A 12,672-nucleotide genomic window follows, 5' to 3' on the forward strand; every position below is an offset into this window, starting at 1 on the left:
TTGGAAGGTTAGAAACTAGGATCTGGAGATAAAAATTTCAAAAATACATGTTTCAGCTATATACAGTGACAGTCAACATTTATCAATCAAGTAATCATTACATATAGATACTGTGAAGTTTTTTTTTTTAAATCAAATAATTCCTACTTTCATGGAGATTATAATTGGGAGACTCAAAAAATGAATGATAGGAAGAAACAAAGTACAAAAGTATATAGTGAGATTTTAAACAGAAATCCTGAGAATGAGCTACTACTGTAATGATCTGAGTTTTATAGATTTAGGAAAGGGCTTTATGGAGAAAGTAAATTCTGAATAGTGTTTTGGAGGAGGCAAGCAGTAATGACTGGTAGAAAAGTAGAATATGAATTTTTAGGTGTGTAGGGTAGTTGCATTTTGAAGACAAGTGGAAATGAGCAAATCATTTATAAAAGAAAGCCTGATCAACAGTTACCTTTACTTAGATAGATAGAAATTCTGATCTAAATCCTTTTGCTTCAGACTAGGACAGTCTAGCAAGCTGGGGATTTAGGGAAGTCACGTTTACATTTCCAAAAGGCTTAGGAAGCAAGATGAAATATCTTCCCTTCTATTGGTCGCTGAGACATCACCCCAGGCCTCTATCATTGCAGTGGTTTGTCTTGATCACACCATTGACCAGATGTGGAACATTTGCTAAGAACATGTACTTTATTCTTATGCTAATTCACTGTTGGGGGGGGGTGCTTTGAATTGGTTTAATTCTGGGAAACATGCCCCCCAAATTATTAAAATGTTCATATATATTGATTCCTGATAGTCTACTACAAAGGATTATGTTCCCAGAAGGTTATGAGACTCACATGTGTTTAAAGCAGCATGATTTGTGAGAACAAAGAACTAGAAATTAAATATATGCCTGACAATTGGAGAATGGTTGAATAACTGATGTTATATGAATGCTGTGAAATGTTACCATGCGCTAAGTATTGACAAATAGGAATTCAGTGAAGCAAGAGAAGGCTAGTATAAAGTAATGTCTAGAGAAGAAAGCAGAGCCAAAAGAACAATGCGTGTACACAATGTTACAACAATGCAAATAAAGTTAAAGGTGAGATGAAACAAAAACCCCCAGTCAGATACAAGTCAATCTTTACACAGTCAAAGTGAAAGAGTACACTCCTGTTAACAACGATAGGGAGTGGGCTTGGGTATCTACTGTGTCAAAACAAGATATTTCAATCTATTTTTTATTTTATTTTTTTTAATCTGTTTTTTAAAAGGCTCCATTATTCTTCCTCTAACTGACTATTAACAGAAACAATAAGGGTTAGAGACAATGAGGAAAGATCATAGAAATTAGGGATTGCAGAGCAAAAGATCTGATTACTGTACAATTAAAATTATTCTTTTTGCCACACTATTTCATCCAAAACAGTCTATACTTGTTTCCCCCATTTTACTCTCCATTTCTTAACTCTCTTCAGTTTGCCATCCATCTCCATAATTCTGCTGAAACTGCTATTTAGAAAGTCACCAATAGCCACTCTCCCAATTTCCTGAAGACACTTGGTAGTGTCTGTAGCACTGACTGTAAAATGAAGGAAGGGGCTGGAGAAGAAGATCTCTAAGGTCCCACCAGCTATAAATCCTATGATCCTTTGACCACCTACCCTTAAAACTCCACACTTGGCTTCTGTGGCTCTGAACTCATGAATCTTTTATCATTCTAACCATTCTGCCTTTTCTGGATCTTTTTCTTTCTCCCTGCCCCTTAAATGTAGGTACCCCATACTGCTCTGTCCTTAGCCCTTTTCTTTCTCCCTTGGCAATCTTATTCCCACAACTTCAGTCAGTACCTGTATACAGGTGACTTAAATTTATCTAGCTTCTTTCTTGAACTTTAACTCTGAATTTTAACTGTCTGTTGGGTATTTCTTCCTACTTATATTCAAATCAGATTCAAGATGTTCAAAAGTTAACATCCCTCTAGGTTTCTTCCCCAAAATGAAACAGCGAATCCCACTGATTTACCCATTTCTGGACATGATCCTACCACTTTCCCAGCCTTCCAGCTTTGTAACCTAATCATTTGGTTTATTTATTTATTTTTTTTACTCCTCCCTTTCCTGCCATGCTATCTGTTCCTATCCAGTTAGTTGCCAAGTGTTTCCATTTTCTTTCAAGTTGTATTTTACATCTGCTTTTTCCTTTAATTCCCACTGCTCCTAGCATCCTTTTGCAGGCTCTTATCACCTCTTGCCTTTGATATTGTAGTAGCTTCCAAAAGTCTTTCTGCCTCTAATCTCTTCACACTTCCAATTCAACCTGCACTCTAATGCTAGAGTAATCTTGCCAAAGTATTAACTCTGTCACTTTCATGCCTAAAAAGTTTCTGTAATTTCTCTTTGCCTTTTGAATAAGTTTAGGACTTCAGAGGCATAATATGCTGTAGTGGATAGAAACCCAGCCTCTGTTGTTAGGCTGACCTAGATTTGAATCCTGTCTCTGATACCTACTGGCTGTCTGACTTCTTAACCTCTCAGTTTCCTAAGAACTGATCCAAGACTTTAGGTTTAAGAACAAGTGTTGGCCTGGTTGAGAGAGCTTCAAAGTACTAATTCTTTAGTCTCGCTATTTAAGGCTCTCCATAATCTGGTTCCAACCTACCTTTTCAGCCTTTTTTCATACCAGTCCCTAACAGACCCAATGCTCAGACCAAATGATTTGCTTTCTGCCAGTGAATGTCTTTTGCCTTTTAATGTATTTTTGTCTTTGCTCATGCTATTTCTTCCACCAAATGTTACTTCCCCAAATTCTACATATGCTTCAGTGCTCAGCTTAGACTGCCTCTTCTAGGAAAATTTCCTTGATCACCCAAACTAGAATTAGTCATTTCTTCAACTGAACTTTTGTAGTATCTTATAAAACGTTTATAACATACAATGCCTTGTATTGTAGTTATTCATGGACACATGCTATTTTTCCTACTCTATCAGAGAACTGCCTTTGTATCTCCCATAGCAGTTTGCACTTAGTGTCTAATAAATGTTTGTTGAATAAATAAGTGGAGCATTACTGAGCATATAGTAGGCCTCTGTATTAGACATTAAGATATCTTCTAAGGATTTTATTATATGGACAAACATATGACATGGCATATTACAAGACAACACAGGCTAAATGTTAGATGAAGTTCTTGTTCTGTCTTTGCTACACACAGGTGATAAGAACTACATATATTCAAATATGGCCATCCCTGGAAGATTGGGGTGATTGGGGAAGGCTTGTAGGATGAGGAGCCAAGACTGACGTTAGGCTTTCAGCAAGGATCAGGACTTTCCTATGTATTTTGACAAACAAATCACAGACAGATCACAGGAGACATAGTGAAAAGAAACCTGAAGCTAAAGGAACCAAATTCAAAACCTGATTTTAGCATATCCCAACTATTTATTATAACCCAGCTACTTTAACTTTCTGGGTCTTGGTTTCCCCCAGCATCTTAAATATAGTCAGTGCTTAGTAGATGCTTATGGAATTGACTTTTACAGTTGGCTCTCAGTCAGATTAAAAATCTTTAAATCGATTTTTTATTTTTTTCAATTACACGTAGAAACAATTTTTAACAATTTTCTGACATGCTGTGATCCAGATTCTCTCCTTTCCTCTTCCTCCCCTCCCCAGAGGGTGAATAATCTGATATAGGTCATACCAATGCTGTCATGCAATACATATTTCCATCTTCCTCATGCAGTGAAAGAAGATACATATTACATATACAAGAAAAAAACTCATGAGGGAAATAATGTGAAAATGGCATGCTTTGATCTGCATTCAGACTCCACTTTTCTTTCCTTGGCTTGGATAGTGTTTAAAGATAATTTTTTGCTGAGATCTTTTTTTCTTTTACCTCCTCCCCCTTTCCAGAGAGCCATATCATATAACAGTAGAATTTTGTTTGAAAAGGAAAATATTAAGAAAGGGGGAAAGACCAGCAAAATCATCTACTATAATTGAAAAAAAAATCTGACAATTTGTGCAATGTTCCATACATATGGATCCATACCTCTACAAAATATAGACAGAGGTATCTTCTCATATCTCCTCTTTGGAACCAAGCTTACTCTATATAATTTTGTAGTGTTCACTTTCAGTTATTTTTTTGTTGTTCCTTTTTTTTTTTTAAACCCTTACCTTCCATCTTGGAGTCAATACTGTGTAAGAGTGGTAAGGGTTAGGCAGTGAGGGTTAAATGACTTGCCCAGGGTTACACAGCTGGGAAGTATCTGAGGTCAGATTTGAACCTAAGACTTCCCGTCTCTAGGCCTGGCTCTCAATCCACTGAGCTACCCAGTGCCCCCTTGGTTGTTCTTTTAATTTATGTTGTTGAAGTTACAAATATTATTTTCTTGGCTCTGCTTAATACCCTTAGCATATGCCTTATTTTTTTTCTTTTTTCTTTTTTCCAGTAACCCTTACCTTCTTAGTATCAATTCCAGGACAGAAGAGCAGCAAGGGCAAGGCAATTGGGGTTAACTGACTTACCCAGGGTCACACAGCTAGAAAGGGTCTGAGGCCACATTTGAACCTAAGTCCTCCTGACTCCAGGCCTGACATTCTATCTACTGTGCTACCTAGCAGCCCCTACATGTCTTTCCACATATCTCTGCATTCCTCATATTTGTGGTTCCTTACAGCACAGTAATATTCTATGACTTTCAGGTATCCCAATTTGCTTTGCCATTCCCTCAATCAATGGGTATCTACTTCTTTGTTTCTAGTTCTTTGCTATCATGAAAAGTTCAGCTCTTATTTTCCAATAGAATACTTCCTTGATTTAAAGGAAGGACTGGAAACAACGGGACGAATTAGAAGAGTAAAATTCTCCAACTTGCAAATAAAACAACTAAGGCAGAACTCTGAGCCAGAAACTATTTAAAAAAAGGACCTGGACCCCTTTGACAAATAGGTTCTCAGATCTTCTTCATAGCAGAAGAGTGGGAAGAACTAGACAAAGCGGGTTATGTGATTTGCCTAGGGTCAAATAGCTAGCTAGGAAGTATCTGAGGTATCAAATTTGAACCCAGGACCTTCCATCTCCAGGCCTGGCTCTTTATCCACTGAGGCACCTAGCTGCTGCCACCTCCCCAAATGTTTATATGCTTGGATAGTCCAGGTAGCTCTAGTACAAAGAAAGTAATTTCATTGGTGGGTTCTAAACTCTTGGTACATCCCTAAGTCATGTTGCTGGGAAACAACAAGGTGCATACATAGCAGGAGCCATTTTCTCCCTTGTCTCCATGCCATGACTCTAGCTGTAGACTCAGGGTTGCTTCTTCTTAGTTTAACCCCTGGTCTGGGTCTGCTTAGAATGGGCCACAAAAAGACAATGTTACGGAGTGGAGGAAGGACTCTTAATTATATATTGCGGTGTTTTCACTGAAGCTTGACATCTCTATCATGCAGGACCTAAATGTTCAGGCCAAGGGTAGAGGCTCCTTTCTGTATTCCTGCAAGTTGTGTGACAAGTTCAAGTTTAACATAATTTTTTAAAAAACCCTTACCTTCCATCTTGGACTCAATACTGTGTATTGGCTCCAAGGCAGAAGAATGGTAAGGGCTAGGCAATGGGGGTTAAGTGACTTGCCCAGGGTCACACAGCTGGGAAGTGTTTGAGGTCAGATTTGAACGTAGGACCTCCTGTCTCTAGGCCTGGCTCTCAATCCACTGAGCTACCCAGTTGCCCCTTCAACATAAATTTTAACATGAGAGGAGAGACCCTCTTCAATTACATGAAAGAACCTACTCAACTATAACCTATACCTAATTCCTTCTGAACAGATTAGTTGATTGATTGACTATGTATGTATTACTCTCTGTTAATGATAAGTAACTGATCGCTATCCCTATGGAATTTCATTAACTTGGCAACACTGATTAGATTGAAAATTATCAGAGATAAAAACTTTTGATAGGTAATAATTGATATGTTAAGCAGGAAAGAGATTAAAGAATTTCTCCTACAGCACAAGGAATTCAATAAGTGTGAGGATCCAAGAAAAGCACCAAAAAAAGGAAACATTAGCTGTGTTCAGGAAATGGAAGGCAATCTGGTTTGTCTGGAGCAGAGTTTATAGAGGGTAGCCAAGGAGAGAGAAGGATGGAAAAATAAGGTGGCAATAGATAAGGGGAGGGCCTAATGTGTATGATAGAAGAGGAGTTAGAGGTGAAAATATCCTGAAAAGGCAAGGAAGAAGCTGTCTCAGATAGAGACCTGGGAGGAGAGAGGTGAGGGGAGGAGAATAAAGGAGAATCAGTATGCTGAGAAAGACAAAAAGTGAAGAAAGGAATTTGACTGAAGATAGAAGAGTAAGTTCTCATGGAGGGAAACTAGTGGCCTAAAGGAGAATTGGTCCATCATTCTTCCAACCTCTAGATTAGAATGATTCCAGTTAATGATGCAGTCTTTATCTGGGAAAGAAAGCTAAAAACAACAAAAGAGGGTATTTATTTTTTAGCTATGTTGGGAAGAAGAGGAGGATAAAAAAGAGATAGGACTTCTGGAATCAAGTAGATGATAATAACTGGAAACAGAAAGAATTCAGAGAAAGAGCTCAATTCTTTTTTTAAAAATTATTTATTTATTTATTAGAATGTTTTTCCATGTTTACATGATTCATTTTCTTTCCCTCCCCACTCCCAGAGCCGACAAGCAATTCCACTGGGTTGTACAAATGTTGTCACTTGATACCTATTTCCCTACTATTCATTTTTGCTATAGAGTGATTTTTAAAAGCCAAATCACATACCCATATGTACATGTGATAAGTGATGTCATATATTTTGCTTTTGCATTTCTACTCTTCTCTCAATGTGGATAACATTCTTTTACATAAGTTCTACTAGCAGCAAGGTCTATTATGTTGGATTTTTCCACAATGCTTTACTTTCTGTGTACAATGTTTCTTCTGGTTGTGCTTCGTTTCACTTTGCATCAGTTCATTCAGGTTCTCCCAGTTTATATGGAAAGGCTCCAGATCATCAATCCTTACAGCACAATAGTATTCCGTCACCAGCATATACCACAATTTGTTCAGCCATTCCCCAATCAAAGGGCATCCCCTCATTTTCCAATTCTTTGCCACTACAAAGAGCGTGGCTATGAATATTTTTGTACAAGTATTTTTCCTTATTATCGGAGCTTAATTCTTAAATTGCTTTTGTTTTATCTGCCAGGGATAATTACCTTTGAGCTGGACAGGGAGGAACAAATATGGCCAATAGGAAAATGATGCTCAAGGTAACAAAGGAAAAAGGAAAAGAGTAAGAAGCAGTGTGTCTATAGGACCAGATTTGGAGTCACAAAGATCTGAAATCAATTCTAGATCCACACTAACAGTGTGACCATAGGAGTCACTTAATAGGTCAACTCCCTTAGATAGTTCTCTATGCTTGAGTTACAGATGAGTTGTGGAACTGTGTCCCTGGAGAGAATTTCCACACTGGGAGTTCCCTTTACAGATAGAATTTCTATCTATGGGGGCAGCTGGGTAGCTCAGTGGATTGAGAGCCAGGCCTAGAGACGGGAGATCCTAGGTTCAAATCTGGCCTCAGACACTTCCCAGCTGTGTGACCTTGGGCAAGTCACTTAACCCCCATTGCCTAGTCCTTACTACTCTTCTGCCTTGGAGCCAATACACAGTATTGACTCCAAGACAGAAGGTAAGGGTTTAAAAAAAAAAAAAAAAAAAAAAAGAATTTCTATCTACCTTTACTGATCTAAGACATCTGGCCCAGATCCTCTGGTACTGAGAGGATTGGCAGATGTGTAATTGATGAGCCACTTAGGGAGGTCTGAAAGAGCATGGAGAAGGGGCAGCTAGATGGATAGAGAACCAGGCCCAGGGGCAGGAGAACCTGGGTTCAAATTTGGCCTAGCTGTGTGACCCTGGGCAGATCACTTAACCCCAATTGCCTAACCCTTAGTGATCTTCTGCCTTGGAACCAATACTTAGTATTGATTCTAAGACAGAAGGTAAGGATTTTTTAAAAAAGAGCATGGAAAATGGGAGAAAAAAAATGTAGAATCGGAGAAGGGTAAATGTCCTGATTTTCAAAGAGGGGAAGCGAATAGTCTGCAGATTATAGGCTATTAAGCCTGACTTTGATTCCTAGCAATTTTCTATAAAGTATTGATTAATAAATTCAATTTTTAAATTCATAAAATTACTAATAATCAAAACAAACAAACAAAAGGGTCTGTGCTTGACATTCTATAATCTAACTCTCCCCCCCACCCTCACCCCTTTTTAAAACACACATATTCTGTCTTAGAATTGATACTAAGTATTGGTTCCCAGGCAGAAGAATGGTAAGGGCTAAGCCATTGGGTTTAAGTGACTTGCCCAGGATCACACAGCTAGGAATTGTCTGAGGCCAGATTTGAACCTAGGACCTCCCATCTCTAGGCTTGGCTCTCCATCCAACTGAGCCACCCAGCTGCCCCTATCTAACATTCTTATCAATGATTTATGTTTTGGGGTCAAAAAAAAAGATACGCTTATCAAATTTGAAGGTTGGGAGAGATAGAGAACCCATTAGAGGATTATTGAGATAAGCCATATAAGATGAAGTGTAATAGGAACACATCCAAGTCAAGTTTAAATTTGTATGAAAAGATTCATCTTCACAAAGGCAAGATGGTACAGGGAGTTGGATATCAGGGCTGGACATCTGAAAGAGATCTGGAAGTTTTGGTGGATTGCAAGGACAATCTGGATCAACAATATGATCTGGTAGCCCAAGAAAATTAATGCGATTTTAGGCTATATTAAGAGAGATCTAACTTTCAAGAGTAAGGAGGTAGCAAATCCTTTTTTATTTTGCCATCATCAAACGTGTAGAATATTTGTGTTCGGATAAGGATGCCACATTTTGGAAAAGATATTTCTAAGGGGCAGCTGGGTAGCTCAGTGGATTGAGAGCCAGGCCTAGAGACTGGAGGTCCTAGGTTCAAATCCGGCCTCAGACACTTCCCAGCTGTGTGACCCTGGGCAAGTCACTTGACCCCCATTGCCTACCCTTACCACTCTTCCGCCTTGGAGCCAATACACAAAAGTTAAGGGTTTAAAAAAAATTAAAAAAAAAAGATATTTCTATTTAGGAGATTGTACAGAGTGGGCAACCAGAATGGTAAAGACCTTGAGTTTATGCCAGATGAGAACTGAAGGAACTGGAACTCCTTAGCTTGGAGAAGAGACAATTTAGTAGACATAATAGCTATGGTCAAGTATTTAAAGGGCTGTCATTTGGAAAATAGATTAATATCTTTGGTTTAGCTCCCGAAGGAAGAATTATCGTGGGTGAGATCCTGAGCAGAAGGTTATAGGAAGGTAAATTTAACTGTGTGACCCTGGGCAAGTCACCTAACCTCAGTTGCCTAGCCCTGACTGTTCATTTGCCTTGGAACCAATATTTAGGATCAATTCTAAGACAGAAAGTAAGGGTTTAATAAAAAATACAGAAAGGTAAATTTAGGTACACTAGAAAGAAAAACTTTCAAACAATTAGTGTCCATTATCTGAAAGTGGAAGGGTCTGCCTCAGGAGGTAGATTTCTCCTTGCTGCAGATCTTCAAGAAAAGGCCAGATGTCTACTTGTTGGCTAAGTTAAAAGCTCACTATGGTTTCTTCCAATTATGAAGTTGTATGAGTTTGTTTAGTGAAGGACATGAAGAATCCACATTTGCCACCCATTCCTAGAGGGCTGGAATAAACAAGTTTTTTTCTCAAAGTCATTCCTCTTTCATATCCTAGTTTCTCCCCATCTCAGCCTAGACCTGCAATCCAAAGTTCTACATTCCTAACATTTCTGTAGATACAAAAGAAAAGTTTATCTCCTCACCTTTTTAAAACAATAGCAAGAGGCAGCTAGGGGGCTCAGTAGATAGAGCTGTCCACAGGCCTGGAGTTGGGAGGACTTGGGTTCAAATGTGATCTCAGATACTTCCTAGCTGTGTGACCCTGGGCCAGTGGCCTAGCCCTTACTGCTCTGGAACCAATACTAACACAGCAGGCAAGGGTTTAAAACAAACAAAAACAGAACACAGAAGGATAAGCAACCGAGATTTAATAAAAACAAACAAAATGAAATGAAAAAACAAAGTTGGAAGGAACCGGTGTTTCTTTACTCTGTCTTTTCTAACTCAGAATTGTAGGCTCAGTCGATAATAACTTAACTTTGTATAGTATCTTATGCAATCAATCAATTCACAGGTAATTCTTAGAAAGGACCCCGTGCCATATCTAGCTCTATTCATTGCCACGGAGCATTCAACAAATAGTCTAATGGAATTCTTGTCATGCTTAGAATTTTAGAGTTGGGGGACTTTAAGAAGTCATCTGATCTAATTCTGTTACTCTGGCTCTATCTCCCATTTTTCATGACCAAAAATATCTCATGATATCCTATTTTCATGCCTCTGCCCAGGCCACCTCCTTTATCTAATGAATTCTTGCCTCCTCCTCCTCCTTCTTCTTCCCTTCCTCCTTCTCCCCCCCCCCCCACTTTATCTCTCTCATCTGGCTTGGAATTATCTGTTCCTGGTGGATTTTTATGTGACCTGGAACAACCTCCAGGAATTGATGCAGAGCAAAAGGAGCAGAGACAGATATACTGTGGCACAATCAAATGTAACTGACTTTTCTACTAGCGGCAATGCAATGATCCAGGACAATCCAGAGGAATTTATGAGAAAAAAGCCAGAGAAAGAACTGTAGGAGTAGAAATGCAGAAGAAAAATATATGATCCATCATGTGGTTCAATGAGGATGTGATTCGGGTTTTGTGGTTAAAAGATCTCTCTATTGGAAATAAGTTTTGAACAATGATACGTGTAAAACCCAGTGGAACTGCTTGTCAGCTCCGGGAGGGAGGAGGAAGAGGGAAGGAAATATCATGAATCATGTAACCATGGGAGAATATTTGAAATAAATAAATTAATAAAAAAAAACAAAGGAAAAAAAGAATTATCTGTTCCAAGGCAGAAGAGAGGTAAGGGCTAGGGCCATTGGGGTTAAGTAATTTGTCCAGGGTCATACAGCTAGGAAGCATCTGAGGCCAGAACCTAGGACCTCCTGGCTTTCTATCTACTGAACCACCTACCTGATCCTTGCCAAATTAAAAAAAAAATTATTTTTAAATATTTTTCCAAGGTTATATGATTCTGTCCTTTCCCTTCCCTTTTCTCTATCTGCCTCCCAGAGCTGACAAACAACTCCACTTGGGTTATACATGTATTATCACTCAGCCTATTTCTATATTATTCATTTTTGCTGTATTCTTTTAAAACCAAACTCCAAATCCTATATCCATATAAACAAGTGATAAATCATGTTTTTCTTCTGCATTTCTACTTTACAGTTCTTTCTCTTGATGTAGATAGCATTCTTTCTCATAAATCCCTCTGGATTGTCTTAGATCATTACATTGCTATTAGTAGCAAAGTCTATTACATTTGATCATCCCACAATGTTTCAGTTACTGTGTATAATGTTCTCCTGGTTATGCTCATTTCACTCCGCATCAGTTCATGGAGACCTTCCCAGTTTTTATAGAAATCAAGCAGTTCATCATTCCTCATAGAACAATAGTATTCCATCACCATCATATAACACAATTTGTTCAGCCATTCTCCAATCAAAGGGCATCCCCTCATTCTCCAATTTTTTTGCCACCACAAAGAGCACAGCTATAAGTATTTTTGTACAAACTTTTTTTTATATCTTTGGGGGTACAAACCCAGTAGAATTGCTGGATCAAAAATCATGCATTCTTTTAAAGCCCTTTGGGCATAATTCCAATTGTCTTCCAGAATGGTGGATCAATTCACAACTCCACCTGAGATTTTTACCACATCCCCTCCAACATTTATTATTTTCCTTTACTGTCATATTGGTCAATCTACTAGATGTGAGGTGGTACCTCAGGGTTGTTTTGATTTGCCTTTCTCTAATCAGGAGGGATATAGAACACTTTTCCATGTGATTATTGATAGTTTTGATTTCTTCCTCTGAAAACTGCCTATTCATATCCCTTGACCATTTGTCAATTGGGGATTGCCTTGCCAATTTTTTAAAGCCCATCTCAGCTATCATCTCCTCCCTGAAGTTTCCTCTGATCCCTACGTCAGAAATAACCTGGTCTCTGCTCACCCCCTCACTTGATGGGGCAAACTTTACTCATCAAGTGTTCTTGTGTATTTCGATTTTCTGAGTATGGATCTTAGTATCTTATTAGACTATGGGGGCCACTAGGACTCATTTGGGTCTTTTCTAAACTTTATATCTCCTATAGCACCTAACCCAATGATCTGCACACAGTAAACATTTAATGGTCCCTGAATTTCAGTGAAACCAAAATCCTCAGAGATTTTACCAAAGTCACATACTAGTAAGTGACAGACTCAAATCAAGATCTCCAGATTTCGTGCCTTGGGAATTAATCACTATGACGAAGGGCTGGCAGGATGGGAAGTTGCTCACTGGTGTGATTTCTAGGGCATCAGGAAGATTTTCCTCCCACTCAAATACCAAAATGCCAGAAATTCTGCTATTACTGAGACATTCATTTGCCTCTTTCTGCTATTCTTTTAACATGGGAGAGAAATATATACTATTATTCATACCTATT

Source organism: Gracilinanus agilis, chromosome 2, assembly GCF_016433145.1.
Source record: "Gracilinanus agilis isolate LMUSP501 chromosome 2, AgileGrace, whole genome shotgun sequence".
NCBI classification, from domain to species: domain Eukaryota; kingdom Metazoa; phylum Chordata; class Mammalia; order Didelphimorphia; family Didelphidae; genus Gracilinanus; species Gracilinanus agilis.